Source organism: Heterodontus francisci, chromosome 4 (assembly GCF_036365525.1).
Source record: "Heterodontus francisci isolate sHetFra1 chromosome 4, sHetFra1.hap1, whole genome shotgun sequence".
Lineage (NCBI taxonomy): Eukaryota > Metazoa > Chordata > Chondrichthyes > Heterodontiformes > Heterodontidae > Heterodontus > Heterodontus francisci.
In genome coordinates, this window is record NC_090374.1 from 131683842 (window position 1) to 131709452 (window position 25611).

Genomic DNA, 25611 nt, shown 5'->3' on the forward strand with positions numbered 1-25611 from the left:
ATAGTGGGGAAAAATGGCGTGGAGGTAGCTAATCAGGCATGATCTGTTTGAATGGGGGAGCAGGCTCGATGGCCTGCTACTGCTCCTATTTCCTATGTTCCTAAGTACCAATTGGCCCTCTTTTGCAGGCCAACCCACTGAAGTTCTCAACGGAGTCCTCTGCAGCAGATGTCGTCTGTGACCTTGCCTGATTTGGCAAACTGGCATCCGTTCCCCCATGACATCTGCCCTGGCTGCAGGCCACTTGGGTCCATGTCTCACCACATATCGATACCATCCCTAAACTATCCTTTGAAGTACGCACAGTGTCGGTATCTGAGCTGGTGGCTGTGAGTGTGGGAGCGAGTGACAGTGTTTCTTCTTCATCATTCTCTTCCCATTCTTCCACTTCTTGCTCTTGAACTACTGCCTGGCCAGATTGCAGTTCTTGGGTATCTGAAAGGTAAAAGGCACAGGGGAGGGTTGTGTGAGGGGATTAGGGGAAAGCAAGAGATGCATGCTTATACCGCCTGTAGCTTGTAAATCAGAAGAGATTGTGGATGAGGGGGAAGTGGTATGTGAGAAGGAGGAGTAGGTGTGTACATACTGTCATTTTCGATAGTTTCAACCTGACTGCTGGCCACACTCTCAATTATGGCCACTCCAATGATGGCAAGCACTGTCTGAACCATGGGAGTAAAGACATGCAGCCATGTCTATCCCCGCTGGTTTAGTGCTGCTGCTTTCAGCTGTGCATCACCTTGTCCTGCAAAAAAGAGGGAAGTGTGTTAGTGTGGTGCAATTTGTTTGGGTGATATAGCTGTCATAGCTGAATAGCTGGCAGAGTGTGCAAGCTATGGGATGTGAGTGTGAGGCTTGCAACTGTGCTAAATGTGTGATGGCGAGGTGAAGCTATGAATGTTAGGTATAAGTCGTGATTGATAGAAATTGTTGGTAGGTCAGTGATGGGAATATGGCACATTGAGCATTGTGTGAGGCTAATGGTGGAAAAGGTGGAATATGACATTTGAAGATACATTTACTGACCTTGACCACTCATGTGAGGTCATTCAACATCTTGCAGCAGTGCATGCAGTTCTTTGGACCTAGATTCCTAGCATTGACTGCCATGGGTATCTGGTCCCACTGCCTTCACAAAGTTAATCTGGAGGGCCTCTTGGTTCCCTGTGGATAGAGCACATCTCTCCTTCTCATGCTGGCCTATCACAATTTTACACCCCCTGCTTAGGCATGCAGCCGCTCAACACCACGCTTTGCACTGAATGCTTGCTACAATCACTTGAATTAACAGGCAGCACAAAGTTTGTGTGTTGTCCGCATAGGAAGCAATAGACATGGGTTAATTGAAGAGAAACACATTTTCAGGGCTATGGGGAAAAGGTGGGGGAGTGGGACTAGGTGAGTTGTTCTTGCAGAAAGCTGGTCCGTGCTGTAACTATTCTAATTGTGCATCACAATCCCCACACCCATTTTCAGGGGTTATCGAATTTTGCAGCCTATATCTTTCATCATCCAGGGAGATCTAGCTTTGGATGCCCTTCCAATTCCCCTCTTGAGAATGTGTGTAGTCTGTACACAAACGATCTCCTCTTTGAAGGTCTTCTATTGCATATTTACTGTTTTACCTGACAACATTTGATTCCAATCCATCTTTTTAACTCACTGCCATTAGCTCTTTTCCAATTGAGTATTTTCACAATTGATTTTTCCTTGTCCTTTTCCATACCTACTCTAAATATTGTGATCATTATTTCCAAAAGCTGCCCCACTGAAGCACTCTCCACTTGCCCAACTCATTCTCTAGAAATGGATACAGCGCAGCCTCCTTCCTCATTGGGCTAGAAACATACTGATTAAGAAAATTCTCTTGTAGACATTTCTTGAATTCCTTCCTCTCTTTGCCCTTTACACTTACTATCCCGGTCTATATTAACATAAGTGAAGTTCCCCATTATCCCTACTCTATAGCACTTGCATCTTTCTGCAATTTGCCTGCAGATTTGTTCTTCTATCTCCTTTCTACTATTTGATGACCTATAGCATACACCCAGCAGCATAATATTTCCTCTGATTTTCCTTAATTCTAACTAAATAGATTCTGTCTTTGAACCCTGGCATGTTCACGCAAGGAGAAATTATGAGCTATAAAATGAACTGATGAATTGAACTCAAAACAGACACCTTTTTCTGCAAAACAAGATGGTGTAAGAGGTCAGGCGATGTCTCCTGTACTGCGAATACACATGTTAACTGCTGGAACCCTGAACCAGTTGTCATGTCTGGTCAAGTGTTGAAGAAAGCATTAGAAATGTAAATGGCCCATTTAATGTTCCTGGCTACCCCTCTTCAACAAGTTGGGCTAATAATGACTTGGCAGACATGGGGACTCCAGACTCAAACTCAGGATAAAGGGTGTGAAAAAACATCACTTTATCAAGATGGCATAGAGATGAGCAACAGCCAAACCCATTGCCTAACAATTGCCACACCATCAAACACCATTTATGAAAACACAATGGGAGAGATATGTTGGTCACCTGACAGAAACCAAGTCGCTGATAAGGAATTTTCATAAAAGACATCTTCTGTGCAGAAAAAGGCAGAAAGCCAGAAGCCAGAAGAAAGAGGGAGACCCATCCTAGCAAGAATAAGGACACTGCCAGAATGCCATCTTTAAACTACCAAGAGACAGAGGCAAAAGGTGACCTTTGAAACTCCTTACCTGAGAAATTGTAACAGAATCTTCACTATTGAACTGTGATTGAGATTTGACCAAAGAACTTTGCAACCAATGCATCCGTCCATCTGAAACTTTCCAAAGTTTGACATCAGTGAACCAGGAAAAAGGAAAAACAGACCTGCACCATTTTTAGATCTTTCTCCCGGGAAAACAAACAAGATTTCACAGCAATAAAAGCAAAATACTGCAGATGCTGGAAATATGTAGGATGTGTCAAACATTCCTTGTTCCAGTCCTACTCAGGCCCCCTTCCCCAACTCTTTTTCTGATACAATGATGACTGTATCGGTGCCGTTTCTTGCTCCCGCCCCGAATTGGAAAACTTTATTAACTTTGCTTCCAATTTCCACCCTTCTCTCACCTTTATATGATCCATCTCTGACACTTCCCTTCCCTTCCTCAACTTCTATGTCTCCATCTCTGGGGATAGGCTGTCCACTAATATTCATTATAAGCCCACAGCTACCTCGACTATACTTCTTCACGCCCTGCCTCCTGTAAGGACTCCATTCCATTCTCCTAGTTTCTCCATCTCCGATGCATCTGCTCTGATGATGCAACCTTCCACAATAGCGCCTCTTATATGTCTTCCTTTTTCCTCAACCGAGGATTCATACACTGTGGTTGACAGGGCCCTCAAACGTGTCTGGCCCATTTCCCACACTTCTGCCCTCTTGCCTTCCCCTCCCTCCCAGAACCGCGACAGGGTTCCCCTTGTCCTCACTTTCCACACCACCGGCCCCCACATCCAGAACATCATCCTTGGCATTTCCGCCACATCCAGCGTGATGCCACCACCAAACGCATCTTCTCCTCCCCTCCCCTGTCAGCATTCTGAAGGGATCGTTCCCTCTGCGACACCCTGGTCCACTCCTTCATTACTCCCAACACCTCATCCCCTTCCCACGACACCTTCCCATGCAATCGCAGGGGGTGCAATACCTGGCCTTTTACCTTCTCTCTCCTCACTATCCAGGGCCCCAAACACTCCTTTCAGATAAAACAGTGGTTTACTTGTACTTTTTTCAATTTAGTATACTGTATTCGCTGCTCACAATGTGGTCTCCGCTACACTGGGGAGACCAAACGCAGATTGGGTGACCGCTTTGCAGAACACCTCCACTCAATCCGAAAGCATGATCCTGAGCTTCCGGTTGCTTGCCATTTCAACACTCCCCCCTGCTTTCATGCCAACATTTCTGTCTTTGGCCTGCTCCAGTGTTCCAGTGAACATCAACGCAAGCTTGAGGAGCAGCACCTGAGCTTTCGATCAGGCACTCTACAGCCTTGCGGACTGAACATTGAGTTCAATAACTTCAGGGCATGACTGGCCTTTTTTTAATATTTTATTTTTTAACCATGTGTCTGCTTTTCATGTAGTCAGAGCTGCTCATTATTCTGCTATTAGCACTCTCTCTGGACTAATGCTTTGTCTTTCACCACAAGCATTAACATATGCTTTGCCTTTGTCCCAGGACAGCTTTGTTATTTAATTTCTCCTGCCCTCTTCCCCACCCCCCTCCCCTTCAGTTGCTTAAAACCTAATTCTTTTCTAACCTTTGCCAGTTCTGATGAAAGGTCACAACCTGAAACGTTAACTTTGCTTCTCTCTCCACAGATGCTGCCAAACCTGCTGAGTATTTCCAGCACCTTTTGTTTTTGTTTAAGATTTCACAACAAACCCTTTTGAAAACTGTCAGACCTAAATGCAAGCTATCTTTTAATCTCTATCTTTTCTTGTATGTGTGCATGTGTGTGTGTGTGAGTGGGTGAAGTTGTAAATATTTTTGGGTATTGTTTAATAAATATTTATCTTTCTTGAAACCTACGAGAAAACCTGCCATTTGTCTGTTTATTGACCATTAAAATGATCAGACGATAAAACACATTTTAAAAACACACTGTCTCCGGTCAGTTGTGAGGTGAAAAGGAAAATCACCCCTATCAATTCCCACCTGCCTGGAACAACCCTGAAGTACTTCATCCATTTCTATCATTGTAAAATTATGTTAGACCAATACCACACCTCCCCCCCCACCCCCCGCAACATTTTTTCCTTCCTTATATTTCTTGTGGAGAGTTCAGAGAAACTGAAGGGTCCATTTTCCTGAGTTGAGTACCCACAAAGCACATGAGAAATGGACGCAGTACTGATCTCTGGACCTGAATAGTATGGCTTCTGAAGTTCATCTGTAACCTCTCTGGTGAATGTACCTGCTTGTGCCTGAAGAGGGTGCAACAATGTTAATTACATACAATGTATGTCAGATGGCTCTGCACACATATTTCCTCTAGTGGTGCTTGGTGAAAATCAAGGCCGATTGCTCCATAAATACCTGATGCTAATGATCCTGGAACTACCGTTTGGTTGCTGTCTATCTTAAAGGACAGGCTGGTATTGTCATTAAAGCACTTCTCAAAGCTTCAGGCTGACAACAGAAAATTCTGGCCATCTGAAAACTGCAGCCAGAGCTGCACTATCTTCCTTTCTTCCAGAATGCCACTTAAACCTTGATTTCAGTAGTATCTTCTGTCTGGAGCTCCTCCTGTATCAGTTCCTTCATTGTTCTTGTTGCACATGAAGCATATATTTTATCACTGCAGCTGACAAATTAAACTCAGATGACTATGTACTCAACACAACTATAAATGCAAGCTGTTAGACCTTTAGTTTTTGCCTTAGATATACAATTGGGTCCAGCAGTGCTGGCCACTCCTGTAAGTGATCTGACTGAATTACATTTAGGGCTGTGCCCATACTCCCCAATATGTAATCATACCATAGCATAAATCAAGAGTACAACAATAGGAACCCTTTGTGATCGGAAATGGATATTGTGTTCTCGCACATCCCTTACTTTTCCAATCTTGGAGGGCAGACTAAGAAGCTCTCAGTGAGACGTAGTTAGATACGAATTGTTAAACTTCTTTATTTCGCACACAGCAAATAAAAGTACAGAGCATTTTCACTTATCTTCATCTCACTTCTCTCCTCAAAAACATGGGGAAAATAATAGATCATGTACCCTATCCCTTTTGTGGTCCAACTTACTTTTGGCATTACCTTTTTTTCAGATTACTTTGATCTTCAGAAACTGATCTGCTGCATTTTTAACTTCCACCTCTGGCCTGTGCTCAAAAACCTGACCACCCATGAGTTTTTATGTCCCTTTTTGTCTTCTCAGGTCGGGAAAGTGCTGAGTTACTCAGGCCTCTCCACAGTGATTCGCCAGTAGGCCACTCCTCACCCAATAGCATTTAAACGGGACATGTATTGTTCTCAAGGTGAATTAAATCCATCCTGGCTAATGGGGTGTGGTCATCGCTGGCAAGGCCAGAATTTGTTGTCTAACACTAATGGCCCTTGAGAAGTGGTGGTAAACTGCCTTCTTGAACCACTGCTGTCCATCTGGTGCAGATACACCCACAGTGCTGTTAAGAAAGGAGTTCCAGGATTTTGATCCAGTGACAGTGAAGAATGGCAATATATTTCCAAGTCAGGATGGTTTGTGGTTTGGAGGGCTCTTGCAGATGATAGTGTGCCCATACATCTGCTTGTCCTTCTAGGTGGAAGAGGTCTTGGGTTTGGAGGTGCTGTCGAAGGAGCCTTAGCAAGTTGCTGCAGTGCATCTTGTAGATGGTACACACTGCTGCCACAGTGCATCAGTGGTGAAGGGAGTGAACATTTAAGTTTGTGGATAGGTTGCCAATCAAGTGGGCTGCTTTGTCCTGGATGGTGTTGAGGGTCCTGAGTGTTGTTGGAACTGCACTGATCCAACAAATGGAGAGTATTCCATCACACTCCTGACTTGTGCCTTGTAGATGGTGGACAGGCATTGGGGAATCAGGAGGTGGGTTACTCACTACAGAATTCCCAGCCTCTGACCTGCTCTTATAGCCACAGTATTTATGTGGCTGGTCCAGTTCAGTTTCTGGTAAACCCCATGATGTTGATAGTGAAGGATTCTGCGATTGTAATGCCACTGAATGTCAAGGGGAGATGGTTAGATTCTCTCTTATTGGAGATTGTCATTGCCTGGCACTTGTGTGGTGCAAATGTTACTTGCCACTTATTATTCCAAGAATGAATGTATCAGAAGGTGGAGTAAATTGGGCCTATATTCTCTGGAGTTTAGAAGAATGAGAGGCGATCACTTTTTAATAATTCTTTCATGGGATGTGGGTCTCACTGGCAAGGCCAGCATTTGCTGTGCATCCCTAATTGCCCTTGACACTGAGTGGCTTGCTCAGCCATTTCAGAGAGCAGTTAGGAGTCATGGGTCTGGAGCCACATGTAGGCCAGACCAGGTAAGGATGGCAGATTTCCTTCTCTGAAGGACATTAGTGAACCTGATTGGTTTTTACGACAATCGATGATAACTTCATGGCACTATTACTGAGACTTTCAATTCCAGATTTGTTTATTAATTAATTGAACTTATTAATTAATTGAATTTAAATTCCACCAGCTGCTGTGGTGGGATTTGAACTTGTGTCCCCAGGGCATTGGCCTGGGCCTCTGGATAACTAGCTCAGTGACAATACCACTATGCCACCGTCTGCTCCATAACAGATGCTGAAGAGAATGGATAAGGTAGTCACTGAGAGATTGTTTCCACTGGTCGAGGAATCTAAAACACAGGGCACAGTCTCAGGAGGGGCCAATCATTTAGGACTAAAATGAGGAGACATTACTTCACTCAAAGGGTTGCGAATCTTTGGAATTCTCACCCCAAAAGGTTGTAGATGCTCCATCGTTGAATACATTAAAGGCTGGGATAGACAGATTTTTGGTCTCTCAGGGAATCAAGGGATATGGTGAGCAGGAGGGAAGGTGGAGTTGAGGCCTTAGATCAGCCATGATCTTTTTGAATGACGGAGCAGGATCAATGGGCCATATGGTCTACGTCTGCTCATATTTTTTGTGTTCTTGTGTTCTGGTGAGTAAGCATGTGCTTTGTCAGGATTGCGGGCTTCCCCATGATGCAGGGTGCCATTGATAGCACACATATTGCTCTGGTGGCGACGCATGTAAATTCAGAGATGTGTCGCAACTGCAAAGAGTTCTGCTCCCTCAATGTCCAGCTGGTGTGCAACCATACACAGAGCATCATGTAAGTTAATACCCTAGAGCCCAACAACAGGCATGATGCCTTATTCTGCACCAGTCCACTGTACCTTCAACATATGAGCCACCATGACAAACCAGAGGGTGGCTGTAGTATAAGGATGTAAAGGGTTAATACCGAAGACTGTGAGAGAGACCCCCTCCAACTGTATGAGTGATGATGTAACAGTCACAAGAGATGGGCTTGAGAAGAAGGTATGGCAGCACAAAGGATGCTAAATTAGGAGCCTTGCAGAGAGGGTATATAGTAACTGTAAATAATAAAGAATTGTTAGTTAACCTTTACCGGAGTGACTTTCTCTAGCCCTACAATGCTACTAATACAAATATAAGTAAACCCAACAGTGGCTACTGGGTGACAAGGGCTATCTGCTGACCACCTGGTCCATCACTCCAGTGTGCAACCCATGCACACATGGGCAGCATGTGTATAACGAGAAGCATGCTGCCATATGAAATGTCATTGAGCAGACTACTGGGGTACTGCTTGAACTGCTCTGGAGGAGCCTTGCAGTACTCTCCAGAGTGCGTGTCATGATTCGTCATGTCCTGCTGTATCCTGCATGACCTCACCATTATGAGGGCACAAACCTTTTTCTTCAGGTATGCAGTGAGCAGTGGTGGAGGAAGAGGAGTGGAGGAAGAGGAGGAGGAGGCTGAGGAGGAGGAATAGGAAGAGGAGGAGCAGGAGGAAGGAGGAAGGAAAGATGCAACCAACACAACCTTTTTCTAGCCGGGCTGTCTGTGTTTGGCTCATCTGACTGTGGTACAAGTGAATGCAACCCGAATTCCCCATTCAACAACTATCCCACACCTTGCCTTTCCTATGATACTGACCATCACAGTGTCCTCTTGACCACAATGCTAGAGTAAAAACTACCACAAAACATACATTTCAAACCAGCTTATCCATCAAATCATCCAATATTTCACACAAAAGTCAACTAATCACCATTGGTGCCTGTGCATTCCCTTGGTATCTGTCTTTTGTGTGCCTTTGCCTTTCCTAGTGCTCCTAAGTAGTGCTACCCCTCTGGCTACAGCATGGCTGGAAGAAGATTGCTGATGGTCTTGAAGGAGACCAGCTCTGATCCTAATACTGCGTATACTTTAGCAGCTAGTTTCGAGGTGAAATTTGCAAATGCTAAGACACCAGGTAGGTTGCAAATTGAGAAACTCTGGGCACGCGTGGACAGCAGCTAGGGTGGGGTGGGGGGGGGCACAGTGGGGTTGGGGAGGAAGGTAGCATAGGTGCCAGCTCTGGCCCTGATAGGCTCGGCTTTGGATTGCACCACCCCATCATGGGTGACAGCAGTCTGGGCTGGCTGGCTGACAGGCAACAGCAAGGGCACTGGCAGAGTGACAGTGGTGGGAGGATGAATGCCCCATGGCAACATTGCCACCTCCCTGAGGTGGTGCCTCAGCAATCCTAGCCATGTTTTGGAGGACAAATTGCTGGACTACTGTGAAACACTGCAAGCTCTTTAAACAAATGTATCCACAGCTATGATGGCACCAGTCAGGGTTTTTGGCAGCGAGCTGGGCTTGCATGACTTTAGTCTGAGCTTCCACTGCAGCACTCAGACATTGAGTGGATTCTACTTGTGCTGCAATAGAGGCTGAGACATCAGCTAGCAGGTGCTGCATTACAGATGGGTCCACAAGTTCCATTGGCTATCACTTCCAGGTTGGAAATGATGAGCTCCAAGTTCTGTACAAAGCTCTGTGCAATGTTGCTCCTTGACAGTTACAGCAGGCTTTCTGGCAGGTCTGCCAATGCACCAAACATTTCTGTGTCAATACCCATCAGCCTTTTCCTCTGGCGAGCTGGCACCTGTGCTACCTTTCCCCCCAAACACCCTGTGCACCCCCCCCCCCACCCCACCCTAGCTGCTGTCCACCCTGCCCAATGCTTCCCAACTTGCAACTTGCAAATTTCACCTCTAAACTAGCCGCTAAAGTATGCGCAGTATTAATACCTGAGCTGGTGATTGCGAGTTTTAGAGCAAGCGATAGTGTTTCTTCATCATCAGTCTCTTCATCCTCTTTCAGTTCTTGTTCCTGCACCACTGCCTGGCCAGTTGGCAGTTCTTGGATATCTGAAAGGTGAAGGGCACAAGGGTAGAGTTATGGTGAGGGGATGGTTGGGGGGTGCGGTGGGGGGAAACATGCTTCCATCATCTGCAGCTTGTATATCAGAAGACATTATGGGATGAGGGAGAAGTGGAATGTGGGAAGTTGATTAGGTACGGGCAGAGCATCATCCTCGATGTTTTCAGCCCCACCCCTGGCCACAGCCTCAGATGTGGCTGCTCTAATGATGACGAGCACCATCTCCTTCATTGGGTTAAGGACATCCACCCCTGCCTGTTCCCTGCTGAAAAGGTGCTGCTGCCTGTGTTTGTGTGCCATCTTAACCTGCAAGAGAGGGAAGTGTGTCAGTGATTGTGGTGCAATGTATTTGGTTGATGTGGCTGTCATGGTTGAATAGCTGACAGGCTAAAATGAGTGATGAAATTAAAGATATTGATATCAGCTGAGAAAAGGTATTGGAGAAACTTGAGGGACTAAAATCTGACAAGTCCCCAGGACCAGATGGCCTACATCCTAGGGTTCTAAAAGAGATAGCTGCAGAGATAGTGGATGCACTGGCTATAATTTTCCAGAATTCCTTAGATTCAGGAAAGGTCCTGTCAGATTGGAAGTTGGCAAATGTTACACCACTTTTCAAGAAAGAAGGTAGAGAGAAAACAGGGAACTACAGGCCAATTAGCCTAACATTAGGCATTGGGAAGATACTGAAAACTATTATTAAAGAAGTCTTAGCATTGCACTTGGAAAAGCATCGTTTGATTAGAACAAGTCAGTATGATTTTACTAAAGGAAATCCTGTTTCACAAATTTATTAGAGTTTTTGAGGATCTAACTAAAGGGGAACCAGTAGTAGACCTGGATTTTCAAAAGGCATTTGATAAGGTGCCACATAAAAGATTAATAGGCAAGATAAGGGCTCATGGTGTTGGAGGTAATATATTAGCGTGGATAGAGGATTGGTTAACAAACATGAGGCAGAGTGTGGGCATAAACGGGACATTTTCAAGTTGGCAGGCCATGAATAGTGGGGTGTCGCAAGGGTTAGAGCTGGGGCCTCAGCTATTTATACCCTATATTAATGACTTGGATGAAGAGACAGAGAGTAATGCATCTAAGTTTGCTGATGATACAAAGTTTGGTGGAAAGGTAAGCTGTGGGGAGGACGTAGAGAGGCTGCAAAGAGATATAGACAGGTTAAGTGAGTGGGCAACAAGACGGCAAATGCAGTATAATGTAGGGAAGTATCAAGTTGTTCACTTTGCTGGTAAAAATAGAAAAGCAGAATATTTTTTCAAAGGTGTGAAACTGGTAAGTGTTAATGTTCAGAGAGACTTAGGGATACTCGGACAAGGAACACACAAAGTTAACATGGAGGTGCAGCAGGCTATTAGGAAGGCAAATTGCATGTTGGCCTTTATTGCAAAGAGATTGGAGTACAGGAATAAAGTCTTACTAAAATTGTACAGGGCTTTGGTGAGACCGCACCTGGAATACTGTGTGCAGTTTTGGTCTCCACATTTAAGAAAGGATATACTTGCGCTGAAGGCAGTGCAGCCAAGATTTACTAAATTGGTCCCTTGGATGAGGGGGTTGTCCTATGATGAAAGGCTGAGTAAATTGCACCTATATTCTCTGGAGTTTCGAAGAATGAGAGGCGATCTAATTGAGACATGCAGGATTCTGAAAGGGCTTGATAGGATAGAAGCTGAGAGATTGTTCCCACTTGTCAGGGAATCTAGAATACGGGGACACAGTCTCAGGATAAGGGATCAATCATTCAGGACTGAGATGAGAAGAAATTACTTCACTCAAATGGTTGTGAATCTTTGGAATTCTCTACCCCAGAGGGTTGTGGATGCTCCATCATTGAATATATTTAAGGCTGGGATAGATAGATTTTTGGTCACACAGGGAATCAAGGAATATGGGGAGCGGGCAGGAAAGTGGAATTGAAGCCCAAGATCAGCCATGATTGTATTGAATGGCGGAGCAGAAGTGATGGGCCATATGGTTTACTTCTGCTCCTATTTCTTGTGTTCTTGTGAGTATGTGTAAGTTGTGAGATTTGGGTGTGAGGCTTGCAGCAGTGCTAAGTGAGTGAGGCTGAGGTGAAGCTATGAATATTAAGTATGAACCACGATTGATAGAGATTGTTGGTAGGTGCATTGATAGGTAGTGTGGTAAATTGAGCAGGGCATAACAACAGTGGTTTAGTTGGTTGGATATGGTATTTGAATATATATTAACTCACCTTGACTACTTGTGTGAGCCCATTGAACTTCTTGCAGCACTGCATCCCAATCCATGCGGCTAGATAGTTGGCTTTGATCGCCGTAGCTGTCTGGACCCGCTGCCTTCACAGTGTCTGTCTGCAGGGCCTCCAGGTTCCCAATGGATAGAGGACCTCTCTCCTCCTGTCCACCTTCTGCACCAAAGCATCCAGTGCTGTGTTGAAGATACTTGGAGCCCACTCTCTGCCATATTGTGGCCTTCTTGGTTTCTTTTCGAGGTCAAATGAGCGGAGTTCCAGAGTTACATGCTCCGCTCAAAACGCACCTCCCTTTAAGAGGTGTCGGTGGCTTTAAGTAATGCAGGCTAGCTTGAATTCGTACTAACCTCTCACAATTTTTGCTTCTACTCAGGTGTGCAGCTACTTAATAGCACGCTTAGCACCGATTAGATGCTGCAATCATGTAAATAAGAAGGCAGCACCAAGTTTCTAACTGCATTGGAGCAGTGAGCATGGATTAATCGCGCATCACGATCCCTATGCTTATTTTGGGCTTTATTGAATTTTGCAGCCCTTGACTCCAACAGAGTTCATTGGCTAGAACATTAGTGGGACATGTCTGGGTTGTTAACTTTCTACCATTTAAGGGTTGCTAACACTTAAGCCTGAAACATAAAGAATACTGAAATCTACTTCACTTTTCTGTACCAAATCCAAAATATTTGTACAGAATATCAGAGGCAAAAGTTCACACATCACATCTGATTATAGAATTCCCTCTCAGATAGTATCATTGTTCAAAATGTTGTTTGTTCACCCAGATGTTTAATTCGAGAGTTAACAATTGAGCGTTGAACCAGGATTGCTGGAGTATGCACTGTGCTATGTGACTTGCCAATTGGGAATCACAGTGCCATTGCTTCAATTCATTCTGGGCTGCAATTTTGGGAGCCACCTACTTTGTTACAATTGTCTGCAACTGTTGTTATGCTACCATATGTACCAAATATGATTTTATTAGGATTCCTGTTTTAATTGAATCTTTTATTAAAATGTAGCTATTAAGGTAAACTTTTCAGATGCTCTTTGTTACATTTGCACAAGTTTATTCTGTAATAAACTTGTTATAGGCTCAAGTTAAAGGTAAAACATAGCTTGAACCTTGCCAGAGTATGCACAGCTGGAGAGGTGAGTTTATTTGCTGGTGTAATTCAGGACAGTATAAACAGCTGCCCAAAATCCCTCTGGTGCCAGGCCTTGAGAGTGTCTGGCAAAATAAACTTAAAAGGGGAGACATCACATCACCTCTTAGGTATCTGTCACATCTTAAGGAGGTACAGTATGAGTATACATGGCAATTTACCAGTAGCTTAGAGCTGTCTTGATGTAGAGAATATTTTTTTCAATGTTTATAAATGCCAGTAACAGGAGTAATCTTTGGGGTAGTAATGCAAAAAGGATTATCTATTAATGCATGATGGATTACCTCTTACTTGTAACAGATTTTGAGAGTTTTTGCATTATAGAAGGGTTATAATCAATGATTTTCTTATTCATAACTGATGCGATTATCAAGGTTTAATCTGCAAGAATAATTCAGAACTTCTATTCGAGCAATTGCACCCTCCCAGTTCCATCCAATAAAATGTTATCTTCAATGGAACTAGAGGTGCCACAATTCGTCTCAGGACCCTTGTACCTTTGACTCCCAAAAGCATGTCCACCATCTACAAGGCACAAGTCAGAAGTGTGATGGAATGCTCTCCATTTGCCTGGATGAGTGCGGCTTCAACAACACTCAGGAAGCTCAACACCATCCAGGACAAAATAGCCTGCTTGACTGGCAACCCATCCACCAACTTAAATATTCACTCCCTCCACACTGATGCAGAGTGGCAGCAGTGTGTACCATCTACAAGATGCACTGCAGCAGCTCACCACGCCTCCTTCGACAGCACCTTCCAAGCCCACGAACTCTTCCACCTAGAAGTATAAGGGCAGCAGACGTGTGAGAATATCACCATCTGCAAGTTCCCCTCCAAGCCACACATCACCCGGACTTGGAAATATATCGCCGTTCCTTCCTTCACTGTCACTGGATCAAAGTTGCGGAATTCCCTCCCTAACAGTACTGTCGGGGTACCTGCACCAGATGGATTGCAGCAGTTCAAGAAGGCAACTGACTACTACCTTCTCAATGGCAATTAGGGATGGGCAACAAATGCCAGCGACACCCACATCCCATGAAACAACAAATTAAAAAAAAATCCCCCAGGGTTCTGTTTCTGGTCCATTGATCTTTGCCAGAAAGGGAATGTGTGGATACAATCTGAAGTGATGCTTCTCCTGACAAATAGCCAACTTGACAATCACTCCCTAGAATGACGTGAAGAGTAGCCATTTGGATGAAATAGCTGTGGTAACGACTGATCTAATTATTTGAAAGCTGATTCACCTGTAGAGGATCTACATTCAGATTTACAGGCATAAATGCATTTTATGGCAGTAGCTGGACTTTGCTGTGCATGTTCAGATCTACAGCTTAAGCTGTCTTATAGGACAAAGCTGACATTGCTCAAATTTACTGCTCTATCAGCCAGAAATGAGAAATGTGGAAGTAAATTTGTGTTTTCCACTGCTCATCGTTAAGCGTTGCCTTGGCAGAGTGCAGAAATTCAAGCAACGAGGATCACAGGCTCACACAGAGCCTGTGTGATTATCCTTCCATTTAAATTAATATAAAGGTTTTCCTCTCTTTGCTCTGCCCAGCTAATGCAAAAAGACCAACAGTAAAGACAATTGAGGGGTTATTTGATCGAGGTGTTTAAAATGATACAAGGAAACAATAGGGTGGGTACAGAGAAACTGTATCCTCGAATGGGAACAGGAAGACATAATATTAAAATTAAAGGTAAGCCATTAAAGGAAAATCAGAAGCATATTCTCACATCAAGTATACAAATCTGCAATTCTCTGCCCCAACAGTCTACAGATGCTAGGAAGCTTTCAAGATTGGGATTGATGGATTTCTGTTAGGTGAAGGTATCAAAAGATGTGGATCTAAGGCAGCTAAGTGAAGGTGAGTGACATATCAGCCATGAAATAACTGAATGACAACGCAGGTTCGAGGGACTGAATGGCTTACTTCTGATCTCATCGCAGGCGGATTGACACATCAGCCACCACAGAAATTCCTCAACATTTCTACCACACATCTGGAGCATGTAGAAGGAAGGCATTGGGTTGATAACACTGGTCATTCAACCATACAGCCAGATATCTTTTATGTTGCATTCATAGTGCAGCTTCAGTCTCAGATGCAGCATGTTCCAAGTCAAACAGCAGCTCATTTATAGTGCCCAAAAGAATGTTGTGCTTCACATATATCCATGTATGTGCAGAGCTCATCTCCAACCAGTTAAATGTAACATTTGCAGAATATAGGCAGCATTTATACTGTTTTAACTTTTGAATTAATTCCAGATAGATTTTAAAAGTGCATGTACAGACTAAATATATTCCATTAAAAAGGAAGCAAATTAATAGTAGTTTAGGATGCCATGAATAAATAAAAAAGTTAGTAACCAATTAAAATTGAAAAGGGGCCGTAAGGATAATAATAAAAAAAGTAAAAGAGTATGAGTAAATAAAAGGTTAAGAGTGAGATAAAGAAAACTGAGAGGGAGTATAAGGAAAAGAATGTCAAAAAAAGGTAACAAAATAGTAAAGTATTTTGCAAGTATACCAATAATATCAGAATTGTTAAAAGTGAGGTGAACTACTTCAAGGAGAGTATTGCCAGTTGTAAATGATCAAAAAATGGCCCAGAGACTTAAAAAATACTTATCATCAGTTTTACCAAAGGAAAGGATATCAGAGATGTGAATCCTGACATGGTTGAGAGTGAGAGGGGTAATATTACAATGGATAAAAGGAAAATATTAAATAAAATAGGAGAAAGGAAGAAAAAACACTAGGACCTAATGGGTTTCTTTTTATTTGTTCATGGGATGTGGGTATCGCTGGCTAGGCAAGCATGTCTTGCCCATCCCTAATTGTCCTTGAAAAGGTGCTGGTGGGCTGCCTTCTTGAACTTCTGCAGTCCATGTGGTGTAGGTACACCCACAGTACTGTTAGGAAGGGAGTTCTAGGATTTTGACCCACGATGGTGAAGGAATGGCGATATAGTTCCAAGTCAGGATGGTGTGTGACTTGGAGGGGAACTTGCAGGTGGTGGTATTCCCATGCCTCTGCTTCCCTTGTCCTTCTAGGTGGTAGAGGTCATGTGTTTGGAAGTGCTGTCAAAGGAGTCTTGGTGAGTTGCTGCAGTGCATCTTGTGTCAGTGGTGAAGGGGGTGAATGTTGAAGATGATGGATGGGGGGCCAATCAAGTGGGCTGCTTCGTCCTGGATGGTGTTGAGCCATCCAGGCAAGTGGAGAGTATTCCATCACCGTTCTGACTTGTGCCTTGTAGATGGTGGACAGGCTTTGGGGAGACAGGAGGTGAGTTACCTCAGAATTCCCCACCTCTAACCTGCTCTTGTAGCCACAGTATTTATGTAGCTGGTCCATTTCAGTTTCTGGTCAATGGTAACCCCAAGGATGTTGATAGTGGGGAATTCAGCGATGGTAATGCCATTGAATGTCAAGGGGAGATGGTTAGATTCTCTCTTGTTGAAGATGGCCATTGCCTGGCACTTGTGTGACATGAATGTTACTTGCCACGTATCAGCCCAAGCCTGGATGTTATCCAGGTCTTGCTGCATCTAGACACGGGCTGCTTCATTATCTGAGGAGTTGCGAATGGTGCTGAACATTGTGCAATCATCAGTGAACATCCCACTTCTGACCTTATGATGAAGGGAAGTTCATTGATGAAGCAGCTGGAGATGGTTGGGCCGAGGACACTACCCTGAGGAACTCCTGCAGTGATATCCTGGGACTGAGATGATTGACCTCCAACAACTAGAACCATTTTCATTTGTGCTAGATATGACTCCAACCAGCAGAGAGTTTTCTCCCTGATTCCCATTGACTCCAGTTTTGCTAGGGCTCTTTGATACCATACTCAGTTAAATGTTGCCTTGATGTCAAGGGCAGTCACTCTTACCTCACCTCTGGAGTTCAGTTCTTTTGTCCATGCTTGGACAAAGGTTGCAATGAGATCAGGAGCTGAGTGACCCTGGCGGAATCTAAACTGAGCATCAGTGAGCAGGTTATTGCTGAGCAAGTGCCACTTGATAGCACTGTCGGCGACTCCTTCCACCACTTTGCTGATGATTGAGAGTAGACTGATAGGGTGGTAATTGGCCGGGTTGGATTTGTCCTTCTTTTTGTGTACAGGACATATTTGGGCAATTTTCTACATTGTCAGGTAGATGCCAGTGTTGTAGCTGTACTGGAACAGCTTGGCTAGAGGCACGGCCCTGACAACAGTCCGGCAATAGTACTGAAGACTTGTGCTGAGGGAGACAGTAGGTGGTAATCGGCAGGAGGTTTCCATGCCCATGTTTGACCTGATGCCACGAGACTTCTTGGGGTCCAGAGTCAATGTTGAGGTCTCCCTCCTGACTGTGTATCACTGTGCCACCACATTTGGTGGGTCTGTCCTGCTGTTGGGACAGGACATACGCAGGGATGGTGATGGTGGTGTTGGGGACATTGCAAGGTATGATTCCGTCAGTCTGATGATGTTGCTTGACTAGTCTGTGGGACAGCTCTCCCAATTTTGGCACAAGCCCCCAGCTGTTAGTAAGGAGGACTTTGCAGGGTTGCCAGGGCTATATTTGCCGCTGTCATTTCTAGTGCTTAGGTTGATGCCGGGTTGTCTGTCTAATTTCATTCCTTTTCTTACACTTTTTAGTGGTTTAATACAACTGAGTGGCTTGCTCGGCCATTTCAGAGCACATTTAAAAGTCAACCACATTGCCGTGGGTCTGGAGGCACAAGTAGGCCAGACCAGGTAAGGACAGCAGATTTCCTTCCCTAAAGGAAGAAGATCGGTTTGTACAACCATTGACAAAAGTTTCATGGTCACCATTAAACTGGCTCTTAATTCCAGATTAATTAATTAAATTCAAATGTCACCATCTGCAATGGTGGAATTCAAACAGGTGTCCCCAGGGCATTTGCCTAGACATCTGGATTACTAGTCCAGTGACATGACCACAATGCCACCACTTCCCCAAGGGGTGCCTCTTACTATCCCCAAAGTGTAATGGCACTCACACAACAGAGAGAATATTGGAAAGACTCAGGCCCAGACATTGCTGGAAAATAATGGCAAATTAATGACACTTGCCATTATTAGTTCACAAAGCAGCCAGCAATTTGTGGTGATGAAGAGTTATGAAATTCATTCCAATTCAGCACAAATTGTTGGGCTATTTGCGCTGCTACAACCATTTAGTACTTCATGACGTAAGGACCCTGTTTTTTCATTCATTCTTTGGATGTGAGTGTCACTGACAAAACCAGCATTTACTGCCCATCCCTAATTACCCTTGAGCAGGTGGTGATGAACCTCTGCAGTCCATGTGGTGTAGGTACACCCACAGTGCTGTTAGGGAGGGAGTTCCAGGATTTAGACCCAGCAACAGTGAAGGAGCAGTGATATAGTTCCAAGTTAGCATGGCGTGTGACATGGAGGGGGATTTGCTGGCGGTGGTGTTCCCATGCACCTACTGCCCTTGTCCTTCTAGTTGATAGAGGTTGTGGGTTTGGAAGGTGCTGTCGAAGGAGACTTGACAAGTTGTTACAGTGCATCTTGTAGATGATACACACCGCTGCCACTGTGCTGTGGTGGTGGAGGAAGTGAGTAATTAATATGGTGGATGGGTTGCTGATCAAGCGGGCTGCTTTGTCTTGGATGGTGTTGAGCTTCTTGAGTGTTGTTGGAGCTGCACCCATCCAGGCAAGTGGAGAGTATTCCATCACACTCCTGACTTGTGCCTTATAGATGGTGGACAGGCTTTGGAGAGTTAATGATGTGATTTATGGTCATGACATGAAACTCAACATTGGTCACTCAGAAAGGGAACAAATAAAGCTGTGGAGTTTTACTCTAGTAGGTAGGGAATTTTTCCAAGCGGTTTTAAAAACTTTTTTTTCTGTCTTGGCAGAACTTTTATGCCAGTCTTGGAATCCACAATCCTTCTACTGTTGGAAGACAATCAATTTCAGAATGCAAAACTGTTAGCACTCAGTCACGCAGATTAGTTTTTTACTATGAATGTTTGTACATCTCAAACCTACCCTCCCAATCATTATGAACTTCTTAATGACCAATACAACAATTTTCAAACACAAGCAGTTTAGTGCTACTGTCACTTTCAAAGCCACAGGCATAGGGTGACCACCAAAGCCCAGTGGCTGCAGGTCATTATTCAGCAGTACGCAGAGATGTTTCACCGCCTCTCTGGACATTCGCAGTCGTCTATCACACTGCCGCTTCGACATTTGCAGATACGTCCTCCAGGTCCTATAGACCCATTGGTGTCTCTGGACTACAATACACCTTGGTGGCTGCTGCTGATTGTGTCTGGAGCTTCTCCATGGGCTGCGCCTGCCTCTTGACTCCACCTCTGACAGATGTGCCTCATCATGGCACAAGGATCCAGAAAGACAGGGTGGACCATCCGCATCTCCATGCTCGAGGTCAACTTGATTCCTTCACAAGGTCAATGGCACCTATCTGAGCGGAGAGTTATGCAAATTCATGCTTCAACTGTATGGTATGGCATGACATTGCCCATCTTAGCTTTAAATAAGAACGAGCCAGCCTGACCACCGTAATATAATTCCAGTTGCCTGCATTGGACCACCGGCAACAAGAGCTTATAATGTTTTACATTTGTGCCCTCCATCCCACATAAAGGGCTCATCCACTTCCATTGTTTCCCCTACCCACCCCCCCCCCCCACCCCCACAAACATCATTGCCCGAATGCAGGGTGAGCCCACTACGCCCACCACCCCACCCTCAGACATTCATAGGCGCAGAGTGGCCTCCTTTATGGAACAAGGGTACGGGGCCCCCTCCTTCATGGATACAGAGTTCAGACCCCCATCAGGCGATTTAAATCGGCTTCACAAAGAACAGGAGAGCAGGACAGTACTTACTGACTTTCACAGGCTCCGAAGACTCTCGCCTTGGTGGCGCCGGCTTTTCTGGGACATGAAAATGAAGGCATGTGAGTGCCGCACATCCAGCTGAAGATCGTGAAATGATAGTTGAATCACACCGGGATGCATAATAATGTATGCCGAGAGGCTGTTTGCATATGTAAAGTCAGGTCCTGTTGCCGAGTGACAAGGGGGGCTGCCATGGAGCCTCGCTGTCGCCAGGAAGATCAGGCCCTGCATCGAGCTCTGTGGTGGGCCACTGCGGTCTTCCGCCGCCCCCCACCCCCCACCGCCATGGAACTCGTCGGGAGCTCAACAAAATTCAGCCCAGTATTTCCGACTTAATTCCATAATGTTGAATTGTGTAAGATTCTAATTTAGTGAATTTTATATAATAACCTACATAATTGAATCCTGTTTTGTTACCTAACTTGCATACTGTTTTTCTTCAGAAGTTGACCCCGACCTGTTTATATGTTCGATGTGCAAATGTCCATAGATCTGGCTTGCCCCAATAAAGTTGTGGGCCACCATATACACTGTCCTATGCTGTGTAGCACAACAAATCAGCATAAGTTTTTCTTAGAAGACTTCAAGTAATGTAGTGACATATTTACAGCTTTAAAATAAAGCCCTTCCTTTATTGATCAGCAGAATTATTTTTACTTTTATTTCAGACTGACAGCTCAAATACTATAACTGAAATATTTGAGGCAAGTATAGAGATGTTAGAGAATGAACCTATTCATTTTAGTTTAGGTCATTTAGTTACATAACTACTTATATGTACTTCAATAATAATCACCAGTTCCAAAATTGCAGAATAAAGAGGAATGTTGGCCAGAATTATACGCCACTCCAATGAGCGTGATGGTGGTGGGTGGGGGTGGCATAAAATGGAGCTGGAGGCTCCGAGAGGCTTTCCCGACTCGCTCCCACCTCTGCCACCCTTTATGTAGGGCGGGGCGAAAAACGGCCCACCCGCCCCAGGCCAATCAAGGCCCGCCTCCATGTGGATTTTACACATGGCATGCGGGCATCTTGGAATTGGGAAAAGCAAGGCAACCAAAACTTACCTTTCTTCCTGACTCCACGTCATCTTCTGTCTTTGGCTGGGCTGCAGTCCTAGCAGTGGCCACCGCTCCCAGTGGCGCTGCTGGGACTCTGGGCTGCCGGCCTGCTGATTGGCTGCTGGAAGTGGGTAGAAGTCTCGCCTCGGAACAATTAAAGCCTGAGAACCCGTTACATATGGAACAGATCCCCAAGTGAGGCAGAGTGGGTTCGCCACCGACTTTTACGTCGGAAGCCGGCTCCCATCCACCCATTGTAAAATTCACGCCATTGTCTTTTGAGGAGTTTCCAAGTTCTCTAAGTTCCTGCGATAACCAATTCCAGGAATTCAATTTCTAAGACTTTATCAGTAGTATGAACTATTACAATGCATCTTTTGTGAATTAGACTTTTTAAAAAATGTTAAATTGAGTTACAATCTTTAGTGGTAAACATGATTAGTAGTACAGCACCATCATCACTTTGACAGTCAGGTCATCTTGCACCTCTGTTTAGTTTAGTTTAGTTTAGAGATACAGCACTGAAACAGGCCCTTCGGCCCACCGAGTCTGTGCCGACCATCAACCACCCATTTATACTAATCCTACACTAATCCCATATTCCTATCACATCCCCACCTGTCCCTATATATTTCCCTACCACCTACCTATACTAGGGGCAATTTATAATGGCCAATTAACCTATCAACCTGCAAGTCTTTGGCATGTGGGAGGAAACCGGAGCACCCGGAGGAAACCCACGCAGACACAGGGAGAACTTGCGAACTCCGCACAGGCAGTACCCAGAATTGAACCCGGGTCCCTGGAGCTGTGAGGCTGCGGTGCTAACCACTGCGCCACTGTGCCGCCCTGCTATAAATGATGTGCAGATCACTTTCGTGATGAATATTCTTTACAAGGGAAATGTTAGTAGATATGTTTGTCAATCTGTGTCAAGCAAATTTAATTGATAAAACATTTTTACATTAAAAAAGGTACATTTAGGTCAAAATGAACAGACAGTGAGACCTGGTCATACAAATGTCACATCAGCCTACCAATGCCTCACATGTCAACCCAGACTGGCTCCAGTTTTTTTAAAATTGATGTATCTTGTTGAAAGGCAAGGTCAATGGCGCAGATTGGCAGAAGGCTTAGAAAGAGAAAAAGTGAGTGGGTAATTCAGAAAGTAGTGATGGGGATACCAAGCTTGGATTTTAAAAGGATGAGAGCTCCTAAAGAATGGAAAGTCAGAGAAAATTTTGCAATTCCTGCAGAAGCAGGAAATGTAGGAGAGACATAGGGCCACACTTTATTCCGGTGATGGGAGTCCCAGTGGCTGGCCAGAAGGCAGGGAAAGAACCCTCAGCCTCAGCCCTCCGTCGGACCCCCGTCGCTATTTAACAGCGGGCAGCCAATTAACTACCAATCATTGAGAACGAGCTCCCGCCTCCAGTGCTGCTGGCCAATCAGAGGGTTGGCAGGTCTGCAGTACCAGAAGTGCCACCGGGAGCAGGAAGCACTGTCGGTACTACACCAAAGAGTGGTGAAGACCCTGGGTGAGGTAAGTGCGCTTGGGGACACCGGGGCTATTCAGGCAGGCACTGGTGATGGGATGGGTGGGGTGTTGGTGAGGGTAGGGGCATCTTCCTGGGGGAGGGGGTGGTGATTGCTGCTGGGGGGCCTCCAGGGACCCTGGATTGCCCTCAAAAGAAGGACCCACCCCAACCTAGGTATTCTTTTCAGGTTGATCTTGGGTGCATGAAATGTGGATAATGAAGAATCAGTAGCAGCTATTTTTAACAAGCACATAAAACACATGGATGACAAGTCTCCAGTGCCATTATTTTTCAGTCTAAGTGACAGTGGTGTGAAGACTGCCTTAAATGCAGTAAATTTGCAGTCACCATTCATTTTAATGGGGTCGTGTCTATCATAATTAGCTGTTCATACTTTTCATCACAGGTCACGGTGGAGCAGCGCAAACATTCCAGCAAATTATGGCGCAAGTAACGGCATAAGTCATTCATGTCAAATTTCCTGGAATGTCTGCACCATAATGATGCCGCACACTGTAGATGTGCCATTGTTGCATTGCAAGTTTTCAGCAAATTCAGGCCCGTCTTTTTCACTGGTGTGCACAAATGCAATATGAAATTCTACTATGCGAAAAAAAAACAGTTGCCTGAGTTTTGGTTTCCAAATAGATTCTGTGAGCACACTGTGAATTTTCAAATAGTGTCTGAAAATGAGGCTTGCATGGTTTTAGCTCCATGCATGGGTTAATTAATTGAATCACATGTTATGCAAACCACAAATCTCCGGCACAAATCAAGTAGACATGCTACATAGCTGCTCTCTGAATAGAATTGAGCCTCCAATGTTTAATGCCAAATTACAAAGATTACGTTCAGTAATGAAACACTGAATATGTCAGTCTGTCAAAGGAAAGTTGTCTTTGGAAGACAGCTGCTAGAAAATTACCAAGATGTTTCCATTTCACATTTTCTGTTGGACATTTTGTTAAAAATTTTATAAACCCCTTATGCACATTTCCTGTCAGCCTATTTTTTCCACTCAGTTTATATTTTTGACAACAGCCTTACATCAGACAGTACTTATTAAGGAACACTATAACTGGCAGGGATTTTTGTCTAAATATGTGCTGGAGTGTTTTTCCTATTTGAGTAAATGGCAGGTGCAATTTCTTTTAAGGCCTTAGTTTATGCAGTTTCTATTAAACATTAATGATTTATGGTGACATATTTGTATGTCATGTAAACTGTTTGCAATCCCTATAATAACCTGTTCATGCCCCAAACAACAAAACTTTGTGTACAGACACGTCTGCTTAATGCATCATTTCAACATGGCCATGCATGAGTCGTCAAATAATGCAAGTCATCAAATTTATTACTATCACTTTTTTATATCTCCTTTGCAAAGAAACACCATTTGTCAAATCACTTCTGTTAGGAAATGTTGACTGCTGCGATCAATAGATTTAAGCAAATTAAAAGGAAGAGGAATGAATACATGGGTTCGTGTTCAAAAGATCTGTTCAATGTCTAACAGAGTAAAATTCTGGTAAATGTCTAACTCAATTGCCAAGACCGTTCATACTTGATTAGGATTATTCTTGGATCAAAGTTTCTCGGCAACCAGAAATACAGGCAATGGTACAGTAACATTCTGTCTTTGAATTTGTATTATATTTAGATGAGCACTTTGTTTATCCAGACTAACTGTACCTCTAGGTTGATCAAATGAAGTTGCATTTTAAATGAAGTGGACTTGATTATGTTCAAATGACACTGCTGTTTCAGAATTGGTCAAAAATCGTTTGCAATTGGTTTTAATATGACTTTATTGTCAGAGATTGGAATTCTAATGCAATCATGTCGTTCTCCATAATCTGGAATTTTAATTCGCTGGAGATCCTACCTTGAACAATGATTTTCATCCATTGAAAATCCTCTTTATAACAAAAGAGCTTTGCTCCCACATCCAAAGTGGACAGAAAGCAGAAGAAGAAAAGTAAATAAAGTATTTTAAAAGTTGCAATAAATAACACAAAATGTAGAAGAGATAAAAAGGAGAAAATTAAAGTTGTTAAAGAATAGGACAGAGACTGGGGAAGAAGAAAGAGTGGAAGGATCAAAAGGGAAGACAAGGCAAGCACAAGCGAAGCCTTTTCAAAATTTTAAGATAAAACCACATTTTAGTTTGGTGCTTAGAATTAACCCATTTATTCTATTTAAAAAAAACAAGCAAAATATCTGTCTCTCTGGCTGAACAGTTAGCTTGTGTTCAGCTCATTCATATTCATGTTGCAGTAAAGCTATTTCTGATTTTTGAATTGTTTTATTACTATAATATTAATATGTGGGAGCTGAAAACAAACTAAACCATTGGGTTGAATTTTCCCAGTCCCACGGAGGCAGATTACAAGGTGGAACGAAACGAGAAAATATCACGTTGGGTTGCCTCCCTGATCCGTTCCTGCCTGCAAGTGATCTTGCTGGAGGCAGATAGCCAATTAGGACAATTAAGTGCCAACCTAGGGGCAAATTGGTGAAGCTGCCGGGATCTTCCTGATGACAGATAGGCCCCTGCTGAGGCTGAAGCTGGCAGGTGCCTGGAGGCAGGCCAGGGGCTATCGACACCTCCTCTGACTTCTCCAACACTGAACCATGGGGATCAGAGGGTCACAGTCACAACCACAGCCATAAGCAATCCTGGGAAGG